The 9,252-nt window shown below is 40.4% G+C and overlaps 1 pseudogene; it reads right to left on the bottom strand.

The window, feature by feature from the left end:
* Positions 1-8,199: 8,199 nt before the first annotated feature.
* LOC131418111 (GTP-binding nuclear protein Ran-like) lies at positions 8,200-8,614 on the bottom strand (annotated as a pseudogene).
* Between the last annotated feature and the right edge of the window lie 638 nt (positions 8,615-9,252).

Here is a 9,252-nt window from a genome sequence, read left to right on the forward strand (position 1 = left end):
TAAAAGGAGGACTTGATTTCTGTTTATTGGCAGCAACATCACCCAAGCTGCCTAGACCTCCTTCTGCTTCACAGTGTCCTCCTAGGTTGCCCTTTGTATTTTGCCTTACCTCCAAGATGTCCACTGTCACACAATTGTTTTCTGAGATATTCAGGAAATATGACACCTGCAAGTGTATGGAGGGGCATGGAAAAGATGAGGAGACACAGAGAAAAGTGGATCCATTCAGCCTTCATGGTGTTGCAGATAGCAGATAGGAGAGTCCTGGACTGGGCTCAAATTACATCTTGGGGGTGGAGTTGAACCCATCTCCCTAATTTCATCTCCCCAGGGCCCAAGCCTGGGCAGGGTTCTGGTGCATCCAGAATCAGCCTAGTGAGCAGGACAGAAAGTGCTTGGGTACCCAGCCATGTAGCTTGCAAGATCATGGTTTATCAGAGCTCTACTGGTGAACCTCAGCCTTCCCCTTGCTCCCTCATCTAGTGATCATGACTACTCATGGCTCAGGACATCAGCATCTCTACAATGAACAGTTGTAAATAAATTATTATCAGTGCTTTATATATATAAGCGTAAAAATTTGAAAGTAAGTTAACATAGCCTTGAACCTAAGAAACTGGAACAAAAACAGCAAAAATAAATACAAAGAAAGTAGACAGAAGATATTGATGAACATAGTAGTTGAAATTAATGAATTAGAAGAAAGAAACACTAAAATTTCCAAATAAAATTAAAAGTTTATATTTTAAAAACACTATTTTTTTTTTTTGCTGAGGAAGATCAGCCCTGAGCTAACATCTATTGCCAATCCTCCTCCCTAAAGCCCCAGTAGATAGTTGTATGTCATAGTTGCACATCCTTCTAGTTGCTGTATGTGGGACGTGGCCTCAGCATGGCCAGAGAAGCGGTGCGTCAGTGCGCGCCCAGGATCTGAACCCCGGCCGCTAGTAGTGGAGCCCGCGCACTTAACCGCTAAGCTGCGGGGCCGGCCCCTAAAAACACTATTAAAATAGGCAAAACTTTGGCAAGAATCACCAAGAAAAACAGAGAAGAAATAAACATCTTCAATACTAGGAATGTGAAAAGGATAGAACTCAAACATGGAGGAGATGAAAAATTTAGTAGGAAATTGTGCGTTTTTATGGTTAAAACTATAAAAATCTCCATGAAATGAAATTACTCAGGCTGACTCAATATATAGCATAATGCCTGAGTTCATTAATATACATGCATGAAATTGAAATAAATACTGATTTTACTGGTGAGATGGTTATACTGGTAAGTTTTTTTTTTTTTTTGTGAGGAAGATCAGCCCTGAGCTAACATCCATGCTAATCCTCCTCTTTTGTTTTGCTGAGGAAGACTGGCTCTGAGCTAACATCTATTGCCAATCCTCCTTCTTTTTTTCCCCAAAGCCCCAGTAGATAGTTGTATGTCATAGTTGCACATCCTTCTAGTTGCTATTTGTGGGACGTGACCTCAGCATGGCCGGAGAAGCGGTGTGTCGGTGCGTGCCGGGGATCCGAACCCCGCCCGCCAGTAGTGGAGCGCGCACACTTAACTGCTAAGCCACAGGGCCGGCCCTATACTAGTAAGTTCTATTAAACATTCGGTGACAGTTTTCTGTGACTTTTAAACTGTTCTAGTAAAAATATTTAAAAATTGCAGAAAAATAAAGAGGTATCTATCCCCATTACTTTCTTTATTGAATTAGAGAAAGTAAAGAAAATTGCTTTTCTCAGTCCTTCCATCTAATCTCCAATTTTTTTCCATATGCTTAGAGACCTATCTCTAGGTATCAGTAGTCTTTGCTCCTCTAAATGCTAGAATCACCCTTTTGATGATAAATTATGTTTTAACCATCTGCTACCCATGTCTCCCGAGGTGGGAACAAATCAGTAGGTATATTTTATATAGGAAATGGAGTGCCAATTGATTCATTAAGTGGGCTTCATTAAGAGAGCTTCTAAGTTTAAAAAAACCAAAGACATAATTTAAATCATGCTATGCAGTTGGAACTGGGACTTGTTTTTATTCCTTAACATTATATTGCTGGGGTGGAAGTCAAGATGGCAGCATAGGCAGACTCAGAACTCATCTCCTCCCACGGACACAGCCAATTTACAACTACTTGTGGAAAAATTACCCCTGAGAGAGAACTCAAAACTGGATAAGAGGACCTCCTGCAAAAATGACAATCCTAATTGAGGTGGAAGAGGCAGAAACTCCCTTCTGGAGAGGAAAAATGCCACCTTCACAAGCTGCCAGCTTCACGGCCGCCCGGGAGCAGCCCCCAGGTACGCAGCCCTCCCTGGAGGAGCAGGGCCCTGAGCCGAGAGCACCCCTGCTGTGGGCATTTTGTGGACCCAGCAAAATCGAGATGAGTGGCATAATATCTGACTTTGCCTGCTACTAAAACATTGGGGAGTACCCCCAGAAAAGCTGGTTCACAAAGAAATTAAAACCAGCTCTTAAAGGGCCCACACGCAAACTCACCTGTTTCAGAAAGCAACCTAAAATCACCAGAAAGAAAGGTTCACAGTGCTTTGGTGAAAAGAGACTCACCTGATAGGCTCTGAGTGCATTGCAGTGAGAGGTGAGGCCTCTCCAGGGACTGAGACATTGGCGGCGGCCATTGTTGTGGCCTGGTGTGGGTGTGCTGACACAAACGCCATTAGAGTGCTCCCTGGGGCCTGCTAGCCCAGGGCTGTCCCACCCACTAGAGCACCAATTTCATCCAGCTCAGCCAGGGCAGGCAGCCCACCCTAGGGACTGGCCCCACCCAACAACAAGCCCTCAGGCAACTTGTGGACCTGCATAGATTGGTGACTGGATTCTCTACAGTCTGGCAACTGAGCCCACTTCAGTGGGGCAGGGAGTGCACAAGGAGCGGGTGGAGAGTGTGGAGCGGTGGTGGAGTGTGTGGGGCTCCCGCCACGGAGAGACAGAGTCAACTTAAGGAGGTCAGGGTGCGTACACGGGGCAGGACTGTGTTGACTGTGTGTGTGGACCTGTGGGCGGCAGGGCTTGTCAGATGGAGAAGACTTGTGCTTCTCAAAGACCCACATAGGGGGTTTGCCCCACCTTCCAAAGTCTGAAACAATTGGATGCTCCCATGCCTGAGGCCAGCCCCACCCAGCTGCAATCCTCAGAGAGCTGATAAGAGACCTAAAGGCTGGAGGCTTATAGCAATGGTAAGGCCCTGAGCCTAAAAACCTGCCACGCTGCGGGCCTACTCACTTAAAAGAAATAGTGCAACACAAATGTGGTATTAGAACTTGCAGCCAACTGTGCTGGGGCTCCCCACACCTGATAAAGAGACTGAAGGGCCCACAACAACTACAAGCAGCTGAGCATTACGACAGCTGGCCAGGAGCATAACTTGGCCTCCCTGGGCACCTACAGAGAGATCCAACAGGCCACAACAGAAGGACACACATAGCACACATAGGGGTCACCCCTGGAACATTGAGAACTGAGGGAAACACACTGCAGGCTTCCTAAGCCATCACTTACATAAGGTCACCTATCCAAGAGCAGGAGACGTAGCTGGCCTACCTAATACGTAGACACAAGCACAGGGAAAGAGGCAAAATGAGGAGGCAAAGGAATACATTCCAAGTAAGGAAACAGGACAAAACCCCAGAAAAGGAACTAAGTGAAACAGAAGTGAGCAACCTACCTGACAGAGAGTTCAAACAAAGAGTGTTAAGGATGCTCACTGATCTGTGGAGAAGAATAGATGAACTCAGTGGGAATGTCAACAAAGAAATGGAAGATACAAAAAAGAACCAATCAGAAATGAAGAATACAATACTGGAAATGAAAAATTCACTAGAGGGACTCAAAAGCAGAGTAGAGGATACAGAAGAATGGATCTGCAAGCTGGACACAAGACTAGAAGAAATCACCCAAGCTGAACAGGTAAAAGAAAAAAGAATTAAAAAGAGTGAGGACAGTCTAAGGGACCTCTGGGACAACATCAAGTGCACTAACATCCATGTTATAGGTGTCCCAGAAGGAGAAGAGCAAAACAAAGGGGCAGAGAATATATTTGAAGAAATAATAGATGAAAACTTTCCTAACCTAAGGAAGGAAACAGACATCCAGGTACAGGAATCACAGAGAGCCCCAAACAAGATAAACCCAAAGAGGCCCACACCAGACACATCATAATCAAAATGTCCAGAATTAAAGATAAAGAGAGAACCCTAAAAGCCACAAGAGAAAGACAAGTTACATAAAAAGGAAACCCCATGAGGCTATCAGCTGACTTCTCAGCAGAAACTTTACAGGCTAGAAGAGAGTGGCACGATATATTTAAAATGCTAAAAGGAAAAAACTTACAGCCAAGAATACCTACCCAGCAAGGTTATCATTCAAAATGGAAGGAGAGATAAAAAGTTTCCCAGATAAGCAAAAATTAAAGGAGTTTGTCACCAAGCAAAACCAGTACTACAAGAAATGTTAAAGGGACTGATTTAAGGGGAAAAGAGAAGACCACAAATAGGAAAAATCATCTATTTCCATGATAAGAGGGTAATAGATACAAATGCACAAAAAAGAGGTTAGATATATCAAAAACATAAAATGAGGGAGGAGGGGAGTTAAAGAGTAGAGCTTTCAGACAGAGGTCAAACTAAAGAGACCATCAATTCTGTATAGAAGAAGAAAGGAACAGAGAAGGACTACTAAAACACTGCGGAAAAAAAAAGTTAAAAAATGACAGTAAGTACATACTTATCAATAGCTACTTTAAGCATCAATGGACTAAATGCTCCAATTAAAGGGCATAGGGTGGCTGATTGGATAAAAAAACAAGACCCACGATGAAATCCAGCCATATGTGACAACATGGATGGACATTGAGGGTATTATGCAAAGTGAAATAAGTCAGAGGGAGAAGGTCAAATACCATATGATCTCACTCATTAAGTAGTAGATAATAACAACATCAAACAAACACATAGAGACAGAGATTGGATTAGTGGTTACCAAAGGGGTCGGAAGAGGGCGAAAGGGATAATTAGGCACGTGTGTGGGGTGATGGGTTGTAATTAGTATTTGGGTGGTGAACATGATGTAATCTATGCAGAAATAGAAGTATAATGGTGTACACCTGAAATTTGTACAATGTTATAAACCAATGTTACTGCAATAAACAAACAAACAAACAAAAGAAATCACAACCCACACTCAGAAGTCTAGTGAGAACTTGCAGCCTGAAATTAAACAGGTCAATTGCCTGCTAAAACAATAATATCAACTTTTTCCATAGGATTTAAATGAGACCCAAAGTCACATAACTTAATATTTATAATGTCCATGATACAATCCAAAATTACATATTCATAATGTCCATGATACAATCCAAAATTAGTCAGCATGCAAAGAGCCAGAAAAGTCTCAACTCAATGGGAAGAGACAATTGATATGCAAAGTCAAGAAGAAACAGATGTTGGAAATATCTGATAAAAACTTTAAAGCAGTTATTATACAAAATGCTTCAAAAAGCAATAGTGAATACTCTTGAAATGAATACAGAAATAAAAAGTCTCAGCAAAGAAAAAAGAAGATATAAAGAAGAACCATGGGAAATTTTAGAACTTGAGAAATACGAAATTGGGTAGACTTACTAGCAAAACAGAGATATCAGAGGAAAGAGTCAGCAAGCTTGAAGACAGATCAATAAAAATTATCCAACCTGAACAAAGAGAAAAATAATTGAAAATGAACAGAATCTTGGGAAAAATGGGACAATAACAAAAGGTCTAACATTGTGTCATCAGATTCCTAATAGGAGAGGAGAAAGAGTGTGGTGCTGAAAAAATTTTGAAGAAATAATGGCTAAAAACTCTCCAAATTTGGTGAAAGATAGAAATATAGAGATTTCAAGAAGCCCAGTGAACCCCAGACAGGCTAAACCCAAAGAAATTCATTCCCTGACTCATCCTAAACTGCTGAAAACTAAAGACAAATGTGAGGCAAAATAAAGACATTTTCAGACAAAGACTGAAAATGTTTACTATTAACAGACCCTCCCTGAAGAAACCACAAAGGGAGAAAAAAAAATGAGTCTAGAAGGGAGGAGAGAGTTGCAAGAAGGAAAGGTGAAAAAGAAATTTGTAAACATACAGGTAAATCTAAATAAGCCTTGACTGTATAAAATAATAACAACGATGATGATGATGATATGAAGACCAAATGTGGGGCTTTTAAAATAATGCGAAACTAAAATACTAGACAATATTAATATATAAAATGAGAGGGTGTGATCAGAAAACAAACAAACAAGCATTATATTGCTGACCTTTTAAAATAGCTACATGGATTATATCAATATATCATAATTTATTTAACTTTTTTTGTATTAATGGCCAATTAGGTTGTTTTTGATAGATAATTACAAATAATACTGTAGTGAATATTCTTGTACATGGATCTTTACATACAATTATTTTTATGGCATAAATTTTTAGAAGTGGGCTTCTAGGTCGAAAGCATATATATTATAAAATTAGGCAGATTAATATCTGCTAAATATTAATTTAGCAAATTAATATTCATCACAGCCTTGCCAACACCTATTTTTTTGTAAATGTAATGAGTGAAAAATGGCAGGCCAATCTTGTTTTAATTTACATTTCCCCAGGGGGCCGGCCCTGTGGCGTAGTGGTTAAGTGCACGCACTCGGCTACTGGCAGCCCGGGTTCGGATCCTGGGCGAGCACTGACGCACCGCTTGCCAGGCCATGCTGTGGTGGCGTCCCATATAAAGTGGAGGAAGATGGGCATGGATGCTGGCCCAGGGCCAGTCTTCCTCAGCAAAAAAGAGGAGGATTGGCATGGATGTTAGCTCAGAGCTGATCTTCTTCACAAAAAAACAAACAAACCAATAATTTACATTTCCCTGACTACTAGTGGGGATGAGAATATTTTAGCATGGTTATTGACATTTTGAATTTGTGAATTGCCTCTTCTTACACTTTGTTTTTTTTTTTATCTTGGGATATCTTTTTTCTTAGTGATTTACAAGATACTTTATAAATTATGAGTCTTAATAGTTACAGTGTTTTCTTCCGGGGTATTATTTGCCCTCTCATCCTGTTGTGGTTTCTTCAACTGAGTACTTTTAATATTTATACAATTATATACATTATTTATATAATTAAATCTGCCATTCATAAACACACAAACAAACAAATTTAGGGGCTTCTGAGTTTTCTGTCTTTCTTAGAAAGTCCTCCATCACCCCAAATTTAGAAAAATGTTTTCTTATATTTTCTTCTATTAGTTTATCATTTTATTTTTTTACATTTACAACCTTAATATATTTGAAATTTATTTCTGTATATGATGTGGGGAAGAGATCATCTGACTATCATGTCAAATAAATAGCAAATTGTCCTATCATTTATTGAAGAATATATCAAATTGCCCTTGATTTGAAATGGTAACTTCATTATATTCTCAGTTATACTTGGATCTATTTCTGGATTTTCTATTTGATTTATCTATGAATGTTTCTATTCCTGTCCAACTACTACACTGGTTTTTTTTAACTGAAATATAATTTACATACTCTAAAATTCACAAATTTAAAGGAGTTTTTATTATATTCACAAAATTGTGCAACCATCATCACTATCTAATTCCAGAACATTTTCATCACTCCAAAAAGAAACCCCATACCATCCTCCCATTGCCCTAGCCCCTGGAAACCACTAATCTACTTTCTGTCTCCATAAATTTGCCTTCTCTGTACATTTCACATAAATGGAATCATACAATCTGGGGCCTTTTGTGTCTGGATCCTTTCACTTAACATAATATTTTCTTCTTTTTCAGTATTTGAAATACAACTTTATTCTGATTCTAAATGAAAAGGAATGGGAATGACAGTAACAAACAAGATTACACCAGTGAATATTGTGATATGACTGTAGCAGCTTTATATTTGAAACTCGAGAAGGAAACAGCTACATTCTAAAACAGCTAAATATGCAGGTCCAAAAAGTGAAGATTTTTTTTTAACTGCCACATTCACTTCGAAGCCCATTCATTTCCTTCAGCATCCCAAAGATTAAGCACATGTTCTACTCAGGTATATAATAAAGTGACAAACATCCTGCACCACTCACATCACAAAACAGTTGTCTATAGAACTAGAATCCTGACGCTGGGCTCCAACTTCATTTTTTCACAGGTCATCCTCCGCATTTGGGAGAGCAGTTGTCTGAGCAACCTCTAAATCATGCTCATACTGCACTGCTGAAGCTGGGTCCACGACAGCTTCTGGGAGGGCAGGAGCAGGCATTCAACAAACTCCAAGTTATGGTGTCTGAACAGTTTTCTGGCAAGCCAGAGGAAGGGCTTTTTAAAGTTGTGGTTACTTTTGACAGAAATGTCGTAGTACTGAGGATTCCTGTTTCAGTGGAAGACAATGGATTTTCCCTTAACTTTCCTGTCCTTAATATCCACTTTCTTGCCACACTGCACAGTGGGGATGTGTTCACATACTCATACCAGATATCTATGCCAGTTAGGCACATTCTTGTAAGTCACTCTTGATGTTACATCAAACATTATAATGCACACTGGGCTTGGATAGAATAGCCATCTCTTAGCCCACCAAATTTCTTCTGACCAGCTGTATTCCATACATTGAACTTAATAGGTCCTCAGTTGGTATGGAACTCAAGGGGATGGACCTCAACACCTAAGGCAGCTACATACTTCTTCTCAAATTCACCCGTCAAATGACGCATCGTGAATATAGTTTTTGTAGTTCTACCGTTACCAAGCAATACAAGTTTGAACTGAACTTGGGGTTCTCCTTGGGTGATGTTTCTTTCTTTTTTTTTTTTTTTGTGAGGAAGATCAGCCCTGAGCTAACATCCATGCTAATCCTCCTCTTTTTGCTGAGGAAGACTGGCTCTGAGCTAACACCTATTGCCAATCCTCCTCCTTTTTTTTTTTTCCCCCAAAGCCCCAGTAGATAGTTGTATGTCATAGTTGCACATCCTTCTAGTTGCTGTATGTGGGATGCGGCCTCAGCATGGCCGGAGAAGCGGTGCGTCCGTGCGCGCCTGGGATCCGAACCCGGGCCACCAATAGCAGAGCGCACTCACTTAACTGCTAAGCCACGGGGCCGGCCCTGGGTGATGTTTCTTCCAGAAGCATCTCTGTGCCCCATCTTAGCATAATATTTTCAAAGTTCATCCATGTTGTAACATGTATCATCACTTCATTC

The sequence above is a fragment of the Diceros bicornis genome, chromosome 19, assembly GCF_020826845.1.
Source record: "Diceros bicornis minor isolate mBicDic1 chromosome 19, mDicBic1.mat.cur, whole genome shotgun sequence".
Lineage (NCBI taxonomy): Eukaryota > Metazoa > Chordata > Mammalia > Perissodactyla > Rhinocerotidae > Diceros > Diceros bicornis.